Genomic DNA, 16,603 nt, shown 5'->3' on the forward strand with positions numbered 1-16,603 from the left:
CTTTATTTTTCGGGTCAGTGCGATTACAGTGATACCAGATTTATAGTGGGTTTTTATGTTTTGCTGCTGTTACACACTAAAAGACGCTTTTTTTTTGTAAAAACTATTTTGAGAGATAGAATTTTTCCATATTTCTTCCGACAGAGTCTTATCATGAGGTATTATTTTTTGTGGAACGAGTTGACATTTTTATTTGTTCCATTTTCGTGTACATGAAATTTTTTGATCGCTTTCTTTTCTGTTTTTAGACAGAAATTGTTTTTTGGGGTTTTAGTTTTATGCCGTTCCACGTGTGGTAAAATTGATAAGGCAGCATTATTCTTCTGGTTCTTACGATTACAGCAATACCACATTTATATAATTTTTTATGTTTTGACGCTTTTACACAATAAAACCTATTTTGTAGAAAAAATAATTATTTTTGCATTGCTTCATTCTGAGAGCTATAACTTTTTTATTTTTTGGATGATGGAGCTGTATGGCAGCTCTTCTTTTGCAGGACCAGATATCGTTTTCAGTTGTACCATTTTTATTTACATTCCTCTTTTTGATCGCGTATTATTCCACTTTTGTTCGGCGGAATGATGATACAGCATAGTTTTCTCCTTGTTTTTTTTTTTACAGTGTTCACTAAAGGGGTTAACTAGTGGGACAGTTTAATAGGTTGGGTCGTTCTGGATGTGGCGATATAAAATATGTGTACTTTTATTGTGTATTTTTTTTTCATTACAATATTTACTTATGGGTACAATATATATATATATTTATGTGTATATATATATATATATATATATATATATATATATATATATATACAGTCATGGCCAAAAGTATTGAGAATGAGACAAATAGTAATTTTTCCAAAGTTTACTGCTTCATTTTTTGCAATGGCAATTTGCATATACTCCTGAATGTCAAAGAGTGATCAGCTTAACAGCAATTACTGTACTTGCAAAGTCAATATTTGCCCAGAAAATGAACTTTAACCCCCAAAACACATTTCAACATCATTGCAGTCCTGCCTTAAAAGGAGCAGCTAACATCGTTTTAGTGATTGATCCATTAACACAGGTGTGGGTGTTGATGAGGACAGGGCTGGCGATCAATCAGTCATGATTAAGTAAGAATGACATCACTGGACACTTTAAAAGGAGGCTGGTTCTTGGTATCATTGTTTCTCTTCAGTAAACCATGGTTATCTCTAAAGAAACACGTGCAGCCATCATTGCACTGCACAAAAATGGCCTAACAGGGAAGAGTATCGCAGCTACAAAGAGTGCACCTCAGTCAACAACCTATCGCATCATCAAGAACTTCAAGGAGAGAGCTTCCATTGTTGTCAAAAAGGCTCCAGGGCGCCCAAGAAAGACCAGCAAGCGCCAAGACCGTATCTTAAAACTGTTTCAGCTGCGGGATCGGACTACCAGCAGTGCCGAGCTTGCTCAGGAATGGCAGCAGGCTGGTGTGAGTGCTTCTGCACGCACTGTGAGGCGGAGACTCTTTGAGCAAGGGCTGGTTTCAAGGAGGGCAGCAAAGAAGCCACTTCTCTCCAGAAAAAACATCAGGGACCGACTGATATTCTGCAAAAGGTACAGGAAGTGGACTGCTGAGGACTGGGGCAAAGTCATTTTCTCTGATGAATCCCCTTTTCGATTGTTTGGGACATCTGGAAAACAGCTTATTCGGAGAAGAAGAGGTGAGCGCTACCACCAGTCTTGTCTCATGTCAACTGTAAAGCATCCTGAAACCATTCATGTGTGGGGTTGCTTCTCAGCCAAGGGAATCGGCTCACTCACAGTCTTGCCTAAAAACACAGCCATGAATAAAGAATGGTACCAGAATGTCCTCCAAGAGCAACTTCTCCCAACCGTCCAAGAGCAGTTTGGCGCCCAAAAATGCCTTTTCCAGCATGATGGAGCACCTTGCCATAAAGCAAAGGTGATAACAAAATGGCTCATGGAACAAAACAGAGATTTTGGGTCCATGGCCTGGAAACTCCCCAGATCTTAATCCCATTGAGAACTTGTGGTCAATCATCAAGAGACGGGTGGACAAACAAAAACCAACAAATTCTGGCAAAATGCAAGCATTGATTATGCAAGAATGGACTGCTATCAGTCAGGATTTGGTCCAAAAGTTGATTGAGAGCATGCCAGGGAGAATTACAGAGGTCTTGAAGAAGAAGGGGCAACACTGCAAATATTGACTTGCTGCATTAACTCATTCTAAATGTCAATATAACCTATTGGTACTCATAATATGATTGCAATTATATTTCTGTATGTGATATAAACATCAGACAAACACTAATAAAAACCAGAGGCCAGCAGATCATGTGAAAATATAATTTTGGTGTCATTCTCAAAACTTTTGGCCATGACTGTATATATATGTATATATATATAAATATACACTACTGTTCAAAAGTTTGGGGTCATTTAGAAATTTCATTATTTTTGAAAGAAAAGCACTTTTTTTTTCAATGAACCTAACATTAAATGAATCAGAAATATACTCTATACATTGTTAATGTGGTAAATGACTATTCTAGCTGCAAACGTCTTGCTTTTATTGCAATATCTACATAGGTGTATAGAGGCCCATTTCCAACAACCACCACTCCAGTTTTTTACTGGTACATTGTGTTTGCTAACTGTGTACGAAGGCTAATGGATGTTTAGAAAACCCTAGAAAACCCTTGCACAAGTATGTTAGCCCAGCTGAAAACGGTTTGGCTGATTTGAGAAGCTATAAAATTGACCTTCCTTTGAGCTAGTTGAGAATCTGGAGCATTAAATTTGTTTGTTCTATGAAACTCTCAAAATGGCCAGAAAAAGAGAACTTTCATGTGAAACTCGACAGTCTATTCTTGTTCTTAGAAATTAAGGCTTTTCCATGCGAGAAATTGCCAAGAAACTGAAGATTTCCTACAACGGTGTGTATTGGTCACTTCAGAGGAGAGCACAAACAGGCTCTAACCAGAGTAGAAAGAGAAATGGGAGGCCCTGCTGCACAACTGAGCAACAAGACAAGTACATTAGAGTCTCTAGTTTGAGAAATCGACGCCTCACAGCTCCTCAACTAGCAGCTTCATTAAGTAGTACACGCAAAACGCCAGTGTCAACGTCTACAGTGAAGAAGCGCCTCCAGGATGCTGGCCTTCAGGGCAAAAAAAAAGCCATATCTGAGACTAGCTAATAAAAGGAAAAGATTAATATGAGCCAAAGAACACAGACATTGGACAAAGGAAGATTGGAAAAAGTTTTATGGACAAACAAATCAAAGTTTGAGGTGTTTGGATCACACAGAAGAACATTTGTGAGACACAGAACAACTGAAAATATGCTGGAAAAGTGCCTGACGTCATCTGTCAAGCATGGTGGAGGTAATGTGATGGTCTGGGGTTGCTTTGGTGCTGGTAAAGTGGGAGATTTGTACAAGGTAAATGAGATTTTGAATAAGGAAGGCTATCACTCCATTTTTCAATGCCATGCCATACCCTGTGGACAGCGCTTGATTGGAGACAATTACATCCTACAACAGGACAATGACCCAAAGCACACCTCCAAATTATGCATGAACTATTTAGGGAAGAAGCAGGCAGCTGGTATTCTATCTGTAATGGAGTGACCAGCGCAGTCACCAGATCTCAACCCCATTGAGCTGTTGTGGGAGCAGCTTGACCGTATGGTACGCAAAAAGTGCCCATCAAGCCAATCCAACTTGTGGGAGGGGCTTCAAGAAGCATGGGGTGAAATTTCTCAAGATTACCTCAGCAAATTAACAGCTAGAATGCCAAAGGTCTGCAATGCTGGAATTGCTGCAAAGGGAGCATTCTTTGACGAAAGCAAAGTTTGAAGGAGAAAATTATCCTTTCAAATAAAAATCATTATTTCTAACCTTGCCAATGTCTGGACTATATTTTCTATTCATTTAGCAACTCATTTGATAAATAAAAGTATGAATTTTCATGGAAAACACAAAATTGTCTGGGTGACACCAAACTTTTGAACGGTAGTGTATAAATATATATATTTTTTTTATTATTATTATTATTTTGTGATTTTTTTTTAAATACTTTTACACTTTTTTTTTACTTTTTTACTTGGGACTTTCACTTTCTGCAGTCTGATCACAGTTATAATGTATAGCAGTGCAGGGTCACTGCTATACCTTCTAACCTGTCAGTGCTGCAGACTCAAGTTAGTTAGATCATGCAGTGCGCATGATCTAACTAACTTGCTAGTGCCTGGTGAAGTGGATGTTGTCATGACGACATTGTGTCACAAAGGCAAGGATCGGGACCCTGCTATGACATCGCGGGGTCTCTGATCCAAGAGCAGAGTGGCTTCTGTCCCTCTGCTCACTTGCTAAATGCTGCAATCGCAGCATTTAGGGGGTTAAAGTGCTGGCACAGCTCCTGGCACTGAGTGCCGGGTGTCAGCTGTCAGAACCAGCCGACACCCAGTGGTAATTCCTCGCGCACAACCTCTGTGCTCGCAAAATCACCTCGATGTATGAATATGTCCCTGGTCAATAAGTATCAGGCAATAGGGACTTGTGGATACCTCATGACTCACCTCTTCAGCCCCTTCACTGCTCACTGTCTGCCGTCGGGTTCTCAGGTTCCCCTTTACCTGTCAACGTAGCTCCATCTTGTTCACTCTATTCTGGGACTTCTGTCCATGACCATGCCTCAGAGGTTATTGCACGTGAAAAGTCTAGGACCTCCAAGGCCTGGCTGCGGAGGCGCAGCTGTTGACAGGGGAAAGAAGATAGTAGGTCTGGCAGGCAGTGAGCAGCGGTGGACTGAGATAGGTGAGCGATGAGGCAAGTATAAGATTTTTGGTTTTTATTAACATCTTAAATTTATTATTGTCTGGAGAGTCCTCGGAGCATAATATGGGACCTTCAACTTGTGGAAAATAACTTAACACTGAATTTCCCGGGAAAATCCACTTGACATTCAAATGTTGTCAGCTCCACTCATTTCTACTACATACACTTTCATTGTACACGTGTGCTGACCATTTTTTTCTTGTACAGCAAATGGACCCATTGAGTTTTAATGATCCAAGCACATAAGTTTTAAAAATGGATCAATGTCTCCATGAGGGTCCATGAGATTCAGAGCATGTCCTATTCTCATTCAATTTGCGGCTCAAACTTGGCCAATAAATTCTATGGATATCCATTAAACACAAATGAAAAATGGAAGACAAACTTTGTGCTTCATTGATTCTTCCGCATTTCATCAATTTTTCACTGGTTCATTGCTAGTAGTCAATGTTAAAATAAAAGCTCAGACAGTCTATTTCCTTAAGGTTTTATACAATGGAGAAGAAAAGAAAACAAATGAAACACAGAGGCCACATGGAGGCAAAATGGTGGAAAAATCAGAGAAAATGGTCTGTTTTACAAGGATATAACAATAGACACGGATGTGCACATTCTTGTATCCATTCTAAAATCCAAGGTTCACTCTGAATTTCAACATTCACGTCCAGGTAATGAAAGTGTACATGATGGGCTCTATATGCATACACAAGTAGTTATAACATATACTTTACATTTTAGTCTTTAAAAATTAATCTAAAACACACGCAGTTTATTTTATAAATGCTAAAAATGAGTTTCTCAACTGTAAAAAATATTAAAGAACCATGGGCACAGAAAAATCATAGAAGATGTCACTGCCATGAAATGTTAGTAAGACATAAGTGACAGTGGGCGGAATGTGATGGGCAGACAGCGTGTCTGTCTGTGGTGAATAATTGACAAAACATCCGGGCATATGCAGAACGTACAAACATTGTTACACACCCTTTGACTTCTCAATTGGCCTTTTTACAGTATAGACAGATGACAAAAAAGACTAGACTAGATAATTGCACATATTTTAATGTTGAAGTTTTTACCTTTGTCGCTCATTAGAAAATGGTGATGCAGTAATGAAATATTCCAAAAATTATTTTGTGTTTAAAATAACTTAATTTATCTTAAAAGGAAATTACAAACTGATTTATTGTATTATACAGTAATTTCTTTAACCCCACATAGTTTAAAAACTTAAAGATGTGTTCTCACACCTTGTGCAGCATTACACGGAGATCCTAAAGATACAGACTATATACAAGTATGTACTCTAAATACTGCTGTATGGTGCTACCATCTTCTTTCCTAAAATCAATGCTTCCAGGGAAAAATATCAATACAATATGACATGTTGAGAAGCATGCAATTGTTTTTTCTTAGAATTATTTCCGTGCCCTTTCATTAGAACACCTCATGGCAGACTAGTTGCTCATACAGTTTTTTTAGTTAGATTTCAAAGAGGATCTGCCCCAAAATTCACGTCAAAAACTGCTAGCAATATTCTTTGACTATTCTTACTATTGTTTTCAATGGAAAATTTCCTTTTTGTTTTTTACAACACCTGTTTAATTTTTTTCTAACAAGGTTTTGAAAACCTTGCCACAGAAAAAAAAATGACATGTCCGTTCTTAAAAGTGAATTTCCAGTCCAGCTGAATCTTCTCCAAATGTAACTCTGTCAAGTCAAAAGGCTGCAAAACACCATGTATAGAAATATTTCAAAAATCTCATCGGAATTGTTCCAAAATAGAGGAAGAAGTGCCTTCAAAAAGCAAACAAAAAGAGCAGAAATTTCGTCATTAAAAACTTTATTGGATTTTTTGGCTTCCAAAATATGTGAGGGCATACCTTTAGGGAAGAATAAAATGGCCGTGTTTTTCGTATGGGGATGGCAACGCAATGCTTGGACTGGCTGCCAAGTCTCCTGACCTGAGCATGACAGCGTGTATTTATATGCAGCTGTCATGCTGCATATAATGCCTGTTTTTCCAGCATTCCTCACATGTATTAAATCTGTCAAACAGTTGCAAATCATGATCACGGAGCGACGAAAACTTAAAGCCCGAGCACGCTATAAATACTATAAAGGGTTAACAAAACATATTCGCTCATCACTAGTTGGGAGGTCCGAGTATTGCATTGTGATCCCCGTTCAAGTAATATGGCTGCCTGACTCTTCCCTTTGACTGATAGACTGACAGCTTGTAATGTATCCAATAGCATAATTATAAAATGCTGGCAGTCATGTTGTCTATGTAAAATTTTACTAAAAATCATTATATATAAAAATGTAATTTAATGGTGAGTGTGTATAAGGGAAAGAAATCATGACACCACTAAGGTGAACATTGTAATTCATGCTAGGAAAATGTGGAATCACGTTCCAACGAACGTAACGTTTCATACAAACGAATACTATTTAAGTCTATATTGTCATGAAAAATTTTTCATGGCAGTTTTGTCACTGCAGTATTTTATCACAGCGGATAGATGTGTAACATTAGTGGATGTAAATGAATTATTTCCAGTTGAATATTGTACCAGGATTATGTTATATTGCATGCTGAATTGTTTTTTTGTTGCTTTTTTCATATGGAAAACTCATACAGAATTTCATATAGAGAATACTCTTTTGCTTCTTTTTGTCACGCTGTCAAAAAGTAGTAGAGTAAAAAAGGGAAATGTAAAGCCTAAATCCATTTTAAATTTAAGTCTGCCAAAACTGTGTGCAGAATTATTGGGCAAGTGAGTACTTTGACCATATCATCATTTTTATGTAGATTTTCCAAATCCAAGCAGTGTAAACTTGAATGCTTATAGGATGAAGATCATGATGATGTGTATTTGTGTAATGAGGGAGGATGTGTCCTAAGGATATAACACCCTTTATCACTATGTGCAGAATTATTAGGCAGCTTGTTTTCCTAAGACAAAATGGAACAAAAAAAAAGAGATTTACCTGTCTCAGAAAAGTAAAAAATTGTGAAAAGTCTTACAGAGGGTTGTAGCATTCTTGAAATTGCTAAGATATTGCAGTGTGATCACAGAACCATTAAAAGCGTTGTTGAAAATAGTCAAAAACCCTGTTTAAATAAAAAGATGCTCATTATCTGCCAAAAACTTGAGTATATTAAAACGTGAAGTAACTTGGAAGCCATTATCTTCCATTGCTGTCATATTCCAGAACTTCAAAGACTCTGGAGAGTCGAGAAGTACAAGGTGTTCAGTGCTCAGAGACATGGCCAAGGTAAGGATTGTTGAAACCCAACCACCCACTGAACAACACACAGACATTGTATCAACAAGACTGACTCAAGAAATATCTGAAGAGAGATTTTTCATAGATTTTATGGACTGATGAGATGAGAATGACTCTTGACGTACCAAAAGGATGGATCCGCAGCTGCATCAGTAATGGGCACAGACCTCCACTTCAACTCAGGTGCCAGCAAGGCGAATGCAGTGTACTGTTATGAGCTGGCATTATTAAAGATGAGCTAGTTGGACCTTTTTGGGTTGAAGATGGACTTAAAATCAAATTCCAAACCTATTATCAGTTTTTAGAAGACACTTTCTTCAAGCAATGGTACAGGAAAATGTCTGCATATTTCAAGAAAACAATGATTTTTATGCAGGACAATGCTCCATTGCATGCTCGAAGTGCTCCACAGCTTGACTAGCCAGTAAAGGCCTTAAAGTTGAAAGAATAAGAACATGGCAGCCTTTCTCACCTGACCTAAACCCTACTTGCGGGCAAGTACAACCCTATTTGTGGGCCCTTCTTAAAAGATGGTGTATGGTGAAGGATGCCAGTCACATCTCTGAACGAACAGAGTTTGGGAGGCTGTGGTTGGTGCTGCAAAAACATTGATCGTTAACCGATTAAAAAACTGAAAGTCTCCATGGAAAGAAGGCTTATGACTTTCATTGAAAAGAAGGGCAGCTATATTTTTCACAGATTTTTTTTGAAATGTCAGAAATGTATTTTTTAATACTTTGAGTTGTTTGGTTATTATTCTAATTCTAACAGATCAAAATGAGCAATTGAGATGAGAAAAAAAAAACTGCACTCTAATAGTTGCCCCATAATTCTGCACACTTAGATATTTTCCTAAGAAAGAAAAAAAAATATTTTCTTAGATATTTAGGTTTATTAACCAACAGCACTGTAGTTATACAATAATAAAATGAATCATCAGAAACATAAATTGCTTATTAATTGTGCTCAGAGTGTAATTTGTTCACAGAAACAGTTCACTCAGGTTAGGGTTGCGTGAAATGGATGAGCATCATCATATGCCGTAATTTCCTGATTAGTGTTGATCCAACCGATGGGACTGCTACCAACACTCAGAATCAGTAGAGAGATGAAACATATGCCCATTCACTTTAAATATTGCTATGTTGTAGTTCTCTGAGAACATACATAATGATCCTTCTGAACAGGACAATAGCCAACGAGGACTCAGGACCTTGGCACATCATTATGCAGCACAATTATATGTCATTAATATTCCTTTAAATCAGTAAATTTAAATACCAGTTTAATATAACTTCAGTGACTGTGTTTATTTTATTTTGCTCACTTATACAGTACAGACCAAAAGTTTGGACACACCTTATTATTTAAAGATTTTTCTATATTTTCATGACTTTGAAAATTGTACATTCACACTGAAGGCATCAAAACTATGAATTAACACATGTGGAATTATATACTTAACAAAAAAGTGTGAAACAACTGAAAATATGTCTTATATTCTAGGTTCTTCAAAGTAGCCACCTTTTGCTTTGATGACTGCTTTGCACACTCTTGGCATTCTCTTGATGAGCTTCAAGAGGTAGTCACCGGAAATGGTTTTCACTTCACAGGTGTGCGCTGTCAGGTTTAATAAGTGGGATTTCTTGCTTATAAATGGGGTTGGGACCATCAGTTGTGTTGTGCAGAAGTCTGGTGGATACACAGCTGATAGTCCTACTGAATAGACTGTTACAATTTGTATTATGGCAAGAAAAAAGCAGCTAGGAAAAGAAAAAAGAGTGGCCATCATTACTTTAAGAAATGAAGGTCAGTCAGTCCGAAAAATTGGGCAAACTTTGAATGTGTCCCCAAGTGCAGTTGAAAAAGCCATCAAGTGCAACAAAGAAACTGGCTCACATGAGGACCGCCCCAGGAAAGGAAGACCAAGAGTCACCTCTACTTCTGAGTATAAGTTTATCTGAGTCACCAGCCTCAGAAATCACAGGTTAACAGTAGCTCAGATTAGAGACCAGGTCAATGCCACACAGAGTTCTAGCAACAGACACATCTCTACAACTGTTAAGAGGAGACTTTGTGCAGCAGGCCTTCATGGTAAAATAGCTGCTAGGAAACCACTGCTAAGGACAGGCAACAAGCAGAAGAGACTTGTTTGGGCTAAAGAACACAAGGAATGGACATTAGACCAGTGGAAATCTGTGCTTTGGTCTGATGAGTCCAAATTTTAGTTTTTTGTTTCCAACCACCGTGTCTTTGTGCGACGCAGAAAAGGTGAACGGATGGACTATACATGCCTAGTTCCCACCGTGAAGCATGGAGGAGGAGGTGTGATGGTGTGGGGGTGCTTTGCTGGTGACACTATTGGGGATTTATTCAAAATTGAAGGCATACAGAACCAGCATGGCTACCACAGCATCTTGCAGCGGCATGCTATTCCATCCGGTTTGTGTTTAGTTGGACCATCATTTATTTTTCAACAGGACAATGACCCAAAACACATCCCCAGGCTGTGTAAGGGCTGTTTGACCAAGAAGGAGAGTGATGGGTGCTACGCCAGATGACCTGGCCTCCACAGTCACCAGACCTGAACCCAATCGAGATGGTTTGGGGTGAACTGGACAGCAGAGTGAAGGCAAAAGGGCCAACAAGTGCTAAGCATCTCTGGTGACTCCTTCAAGATTGTTGGAAGATCATTTCCGGTGACTACCTCTTGAAGCTCAACAAGAGAATGCCAAGAGTGCGCAAAGCAGTCATCAAAGCAAAAGGTGGCTACTTTGAAGAACCTAGAATCTAAGACATATTTTCAGTTGGTTTCACACTTTTTTGTTAAGTATATAATTCCACATGTGTTAGTTCATAGTTTTGATGCCTTCAGTCTGAATGTACACTTTTCAAAGTCATGAAAATAGAGAAAAATCTTTAAATGAGAAGGTGTGTCCAAACTTTTGGTCTGTACTGTATATCTCCATTAATTCCAAAGCAATTTATAGACACGTTCACCAATATCTCATCAAGGTCCTCCAAGTTATCCAATTTCCTCCCACAGTCCAAAAACATACTGATAGGAAATTTAGATTGAGAGCCCCTATGTGGAAAGCGGTGATGATGTCTGTAAAGTGCTATGGAATTTAAACCTTCACCCCCTCCCAGCTTGTTTTCAACTTCCTGACCATTTCAAATTTTACAATTCTGACCAGGGTCACTTTATATGGTAATAACTCTGGAAAGCTTCAACGTATCCCAGTGATTTTAAGATTGTTTTTTCTTTACACATTGTACTTTATGATAATGGTAAATTAAGTTGATATTCTTTGCATTTATATGTGATAATATTGGAACTTTGGCAAAAATTTCAGAATTTTCAAAGTTAATTTTTTATGCCCGTAAGCCAGTTATATCACACAAATCGTTAACATATAACATTTGCTCTTGTTAGGAAGTTAAAAAGATTAAAAGTTGATCAGCAATTTCTCATCTTTTCAAAAAAATGAACAAAACCATCCAATTTGAAGTGGCTTTGAGGGCCTATGTGACAGAAAATACCTCAAAGTGACACCATTTTAAAAACTGCACCCTGCAAAGTGCTCGAAACCACATTCAAGAACTTTAGAAGGAAAAAAATTAAAATGTTACTTTTTCCCACAAAAATGTTGCTTTAGCCTCAAATTTTATATTTTCACAAGGGTACCAGGAGAAGATGGACTTTACAATTTGTTGTGCAATTTCTCCTGAGTACTACTGTTTGAGCGGACGGCAGGGTTTGGAGGGAAGGGGGGCCATTAGATTTTTTAGTGCAAAGCTGGCAGGAGTTGATAGTGGACGCCATGTCACATTTTCAGAGCCTCTGATGTGCCTAAACAGTGGAAACCCCCCACAAGTGACACCATTTTGAAACCTAATCAGATTAAGGAATTTGTTTAGCGGTATGGTGAGCATCTTGAACCCACAGGTGCTTCACAGAATTTTATAACGTTGAGCCAATAAAATGAAAAAATATATAACATTTTTCCACAAAAATGTTGCTTTTGCCCCAAGTTTTTCATTTTACAAGGGTAACATGTGAAAGTGGACCATACAATTTGTTGAGCACAAATTGAGTACATAGAGCAAAAGGAGAACATTGAGTATGTTGAGCACAAATCATGAATACATTGAAAGCCCATATGTACTTGGAAACTACTGTTTGGGTTCCGGCAGAGCTCGAAGAGGAAGGAGCGCTATTTAACTTTTAAAAAGCAAAATTGTTTGGAATAGATAGCAGATGCAATGTTGCATCTGCAAAGCCCCTGATATGCCTACACATTGGAAAACCCCCACAAGTGACCCAACTTTGAAAACTACAACCCTCAAAGAACTTATCTATAGAGGTAGTGAGCACCTTGAACCCACAGGTGCTTCACAAAATGTTATAACAATGAGTCGTGAAAATGAAACAACACATTTCTCCCAAAAAAATGTTGTTTTTGCCCCACAGTATTCATCTTTACAAGGGTAACAGGAGAAAATTGACCATACAATTTGTTGTGCAATTACTCCTGAGTACAGTCCTGCTCATGATTATTCCACCTATGAAGTTTAAGTACATATTGTGGAATATCTTCTGCAAAAATTGAATCAGTGCAACTGGTGGAAAAAACACTACGTCAAACATCCAAAGACCTGAAGGCCAACCTGGAACAGTCTGGGGTCATTATTTCAACAAGTACAATACGTCACAAGCTAAACCAAGCAGAGCTTTATGGGAAAACGCCAAGGAAGAAACCATAGCTGAAGAAAAGACATAAAAAGGAACAACTGATCTTTGCTAATGAGTACCTTGACTAACCACAATCCTTCTGATAAAATGTTCTGTAGACAGATGAAACAAAAATAGAGCTTTTTGGCAATGCAAAGCAACAGTTTTTTTACAGACGGCGCAATAAAGCTTATAAGGAAAAGAACAACTTACCATCAGTTAAGCATGGTGGATGATCCATAATGCTGTGGGGTTGCTTTGCTGAGTCTGGTACTGGAGGCTTTGACTGTATCACAGGAATCATGAAATCAGAGAATTATAAAGAGATTTTAAAGCAAAATGTCCTACCCAGTGTAAGAAAACTTGGTTTGAGTCAAAGATCATGGCTCCTCCAGCAAGACAATGATCCAAAGCACATATCCAAAAGTTCACAGGAATGGTTGAAAAATAAAAAAAATGGACTGTTTTAAAATGGCCAGCAATGAGTCCTGACCTCAATCCCATTGAATATCTTTGGGGTGAGCTGAAATCTGCCATTGGGAAAAAGAACTGTGCAAACATTCAAGAACTTGAACAAACTTCATACAAAGAGTGGGAGACAATTCCAGCTGAGAAGTGCAAGAAGCTTATAGATGACTACAAGAAACATTGGGAGGCTGTCATCAAGGGTGTGCAACCAAGTATTAATTAGGGGTGCCTTTATTGCCGCCCATGCTGTTTATTCTGTTTCTTCTTTGAAATTGCAACATGAATGTTGAATAACAATGTTTTATTGTTGTATTACTTTGGACCACTAATTTAAAAATACTGAGGATATAACTTTGAAACATTTCCATTTATTTCTGAAGATATTGTATAGTCTATGAAAATAAATGAAGGGGTGCCAATAACAACGAGCAGGACTGTACATCGTTATCCAATATTTAATGGAAAACTACTGTTTGGGTGCACGGAAGGACTCAGAAGGGAAGGGGCACCATTTCAATTCTGGAGCGCAATTTTCGCTAGAATAGATTGTGGACTCCATGTCACATTTGAAGAGCCTCTGACATTCCAAAATAGGAGAATCCCACAAGTGACCCCATAAACCCCCACAAGTGACCTCTTGAGGAATTCATCTAGGAGTGCAGTGAGCATTTTTAAACCTTATAGAATTGTATAACATTTCATTTTGAGTCAATGGAAAATTACCATTTTTTCCACTAAAATGTTGCTTTGTCTCCAAGTTTGTAATTTTGAGAAAGTGTAGTAGATGAAAACGTACAGTACAATTTGTTATGCAATTTTTCCTGAGTGCGCCAATTCACGATATGCGGTTGAAAACTACTTTTGATACACAGTTCAAAGGTCAGAAGAGAAGAAGTGAAATATTGGATTGCAGAGTTTGCTGGAATGGTTTGAGGGTTGCATGTTGCATTGGCGGAGCCCCTGACATGCCAGAAAAGCAGACCCCAACATAAGTAACCTCAATTTACAAACTACAACCCTCAATTAATTCATCTAGGGGTGCAGTCAGCATATTCACACCACATATGCCTCACAGAATTTAATACTATTGGGAGATGTAGAAAGAATAATTACATTTTTACCACTAAAATGTTGTTTTAGATCCAAGTTTTTAATTTTTATATAAGGGCTAATAGGAAAAAATGAACCTCAGTTTGCTTTGCAATTTCTCCTGAGAGTGCCAATACACTACAAGTAATCAGGAACTACTTTTCAGGCACATTGGAAGAGAAAGATCCCCATATTTTTGTGCAGATTTTGTTGCTATAGTTTGTGGGTTCAATGTCACATTTGCAGAGCCCCTGAGTTTCCGGAACAGCATAACCCGCCCATAAGTGAACCCATTTTACAAACTACAGCTTTCAATTAATTCATCTAAGGGTGCAGGGATCATATTGAAAACCACAGGTGTGTTACAGAATTTTATACCATTAGGTAGTGAAGAAAAAAATAATTAAATTTTTTCCCCCCAAAAAATAGTTTTAGCCCTAGATTTTACATTTTCACATGGGCAAATGGGTAAAAATAGCAACAAAACTTGTCACACAATTTCTGCTGTACGCAGCAATACCCCATATATCGCTGTACAGTACTGGTTATCCACATGGCAAGACTTGGAAGGGAAGGTGTGCTATTGGATTCTTGGAGCCCAGATTTTCGTAGACTAGTTTGTGAACTCCATATACAGAACTCCTAAGTGGCAGAAGAGCAAAATCTCCCCTCAAGTAACTTCATTTTAGAAATTACACCCCTCTGGGAATTTCACTACAGTTGTAGTGACAATTCTGACTCCATTGGTGTTTTCCAGAAACAAGTAGCAATGGATGTTGCTGAGTGAACAATGTTTTTGTTTTTTTTATCAAAAATAGCATAAAAGCCATCCCACCCCAGCACAGTGACCCTATTCGGGATGATCCTTCTGTGGTTTAGGCAGATTAGGGTTAAGAAGGGAGATGGGGATTAGAATTTGGGAGTGCAAAATTTTCTGGTTGTCTTTTCGGTGATGAAGAGCCATTTTGCTTTTCCAGAGTCTTTGTGCTACCAGTGAAAGCCCCTATATTTCTGTTAACAGATGACAGACCTGAGTGGGGACTTGCTTTTTTGTGGATTGAGTTAAAGCTTTTATTGGGAACATTTTAAAAAACACTTTAGACCAAGGGACTGCACTGTGCTTCTTTTCAGGTATGCACAAAACTGTGGCCAATGGCACTTTTATACACACCTAAAAAGACGGACACCGTCGGATCATAGGCCATATAGAGCCCACAGTGTCACCATCTGCCTCATTATAGGGAATCTTCCACCAGATGTTTCGTCTGAATTAAGTATTTCATAGATTTACACGGAAACTCAGATAAGTTTTCAAAGTAGAGCGCAGGGAAAATGTGAGCCGAGCCTTACTGCGATTTTTGGGAGGCAGAATAAACAAATAAACAGCAGGTGAAGAATTTGTTTCATTCTTTTTTTACGCTGTTCTTTGTGCAGTATAAGTGATTAGACGACTTTATTCTTCGAGTCGTTGCGATTACAGCGATACCAGATTTATATTGTTTTTTATGTTTGGCTATTATCACCCACTACAAGACGCTATTTCCTTTACAAAAAAAAATGTCACAGTCATATTCTGAGAGCTGTCATTTTTCTATATTTCTGCCAACAGATTCATGTCAGGGTTTGTTTTTTGTGGGACAAGTTGATGTCTTTATTGGTTCTATTTTGGGGCACATACCATTTTTTATTGCTTTCTGTATCGATTTTTGCAAGGCAGAATCAGCAAAAAACAGCATTTCAGGAATTGGTTGTTTTCAGGGGTTTTTATGCTGTTTTCTGCTTGGTAAAAGGGGTAAGACAGCTTTATTCTTCGAGTCAGTATAGCTTCAACGATAGCACATTTATATATTTTTTGTTTTGGCTCTTTTACACAATAAAAACTATTTTTTAGAAAAAAAATAGATTTTGCAATGCTATAGTCTGAGAGCTATAACTTTTTTATTTCTCTGCTGACGGAGCTGTATGGTGGCTTGTTTTTTGTGGGACAAGATGACGTTTTCAGTGATATAATTTTTTTTACATTCAACCTTTTGATTGCGTTTTATTCAACTTTTTGTTCAGCAATATGATGAAAAAGCAGTGTTTTGCCTTTATTTTTTTTCCCCGGTGTTCACTGAAGGGGTTAATTAGTGTGTCAGTTTTATAGATCAGGTCATTCTGGATGCGGCGATTCCAAAT

Source organism: Phyllobates terribilis, unplaced genomic scaffold (assembly GCF_046119375.1).
Source record: "Phyllobates terribilis strain yellow unplaced genomic scaffold, ASM4611937v1 Scaffold_10__3_contigs__length_209671492, whole genome shotgun sequence".
Taxonomy (NCBI): domain Eukaryota; kingdom Metazoa; phylum Chordata; class Amphibia; order Anura; family Dendrobatidae; genus Phyllobates; species Phyllobates terribilis.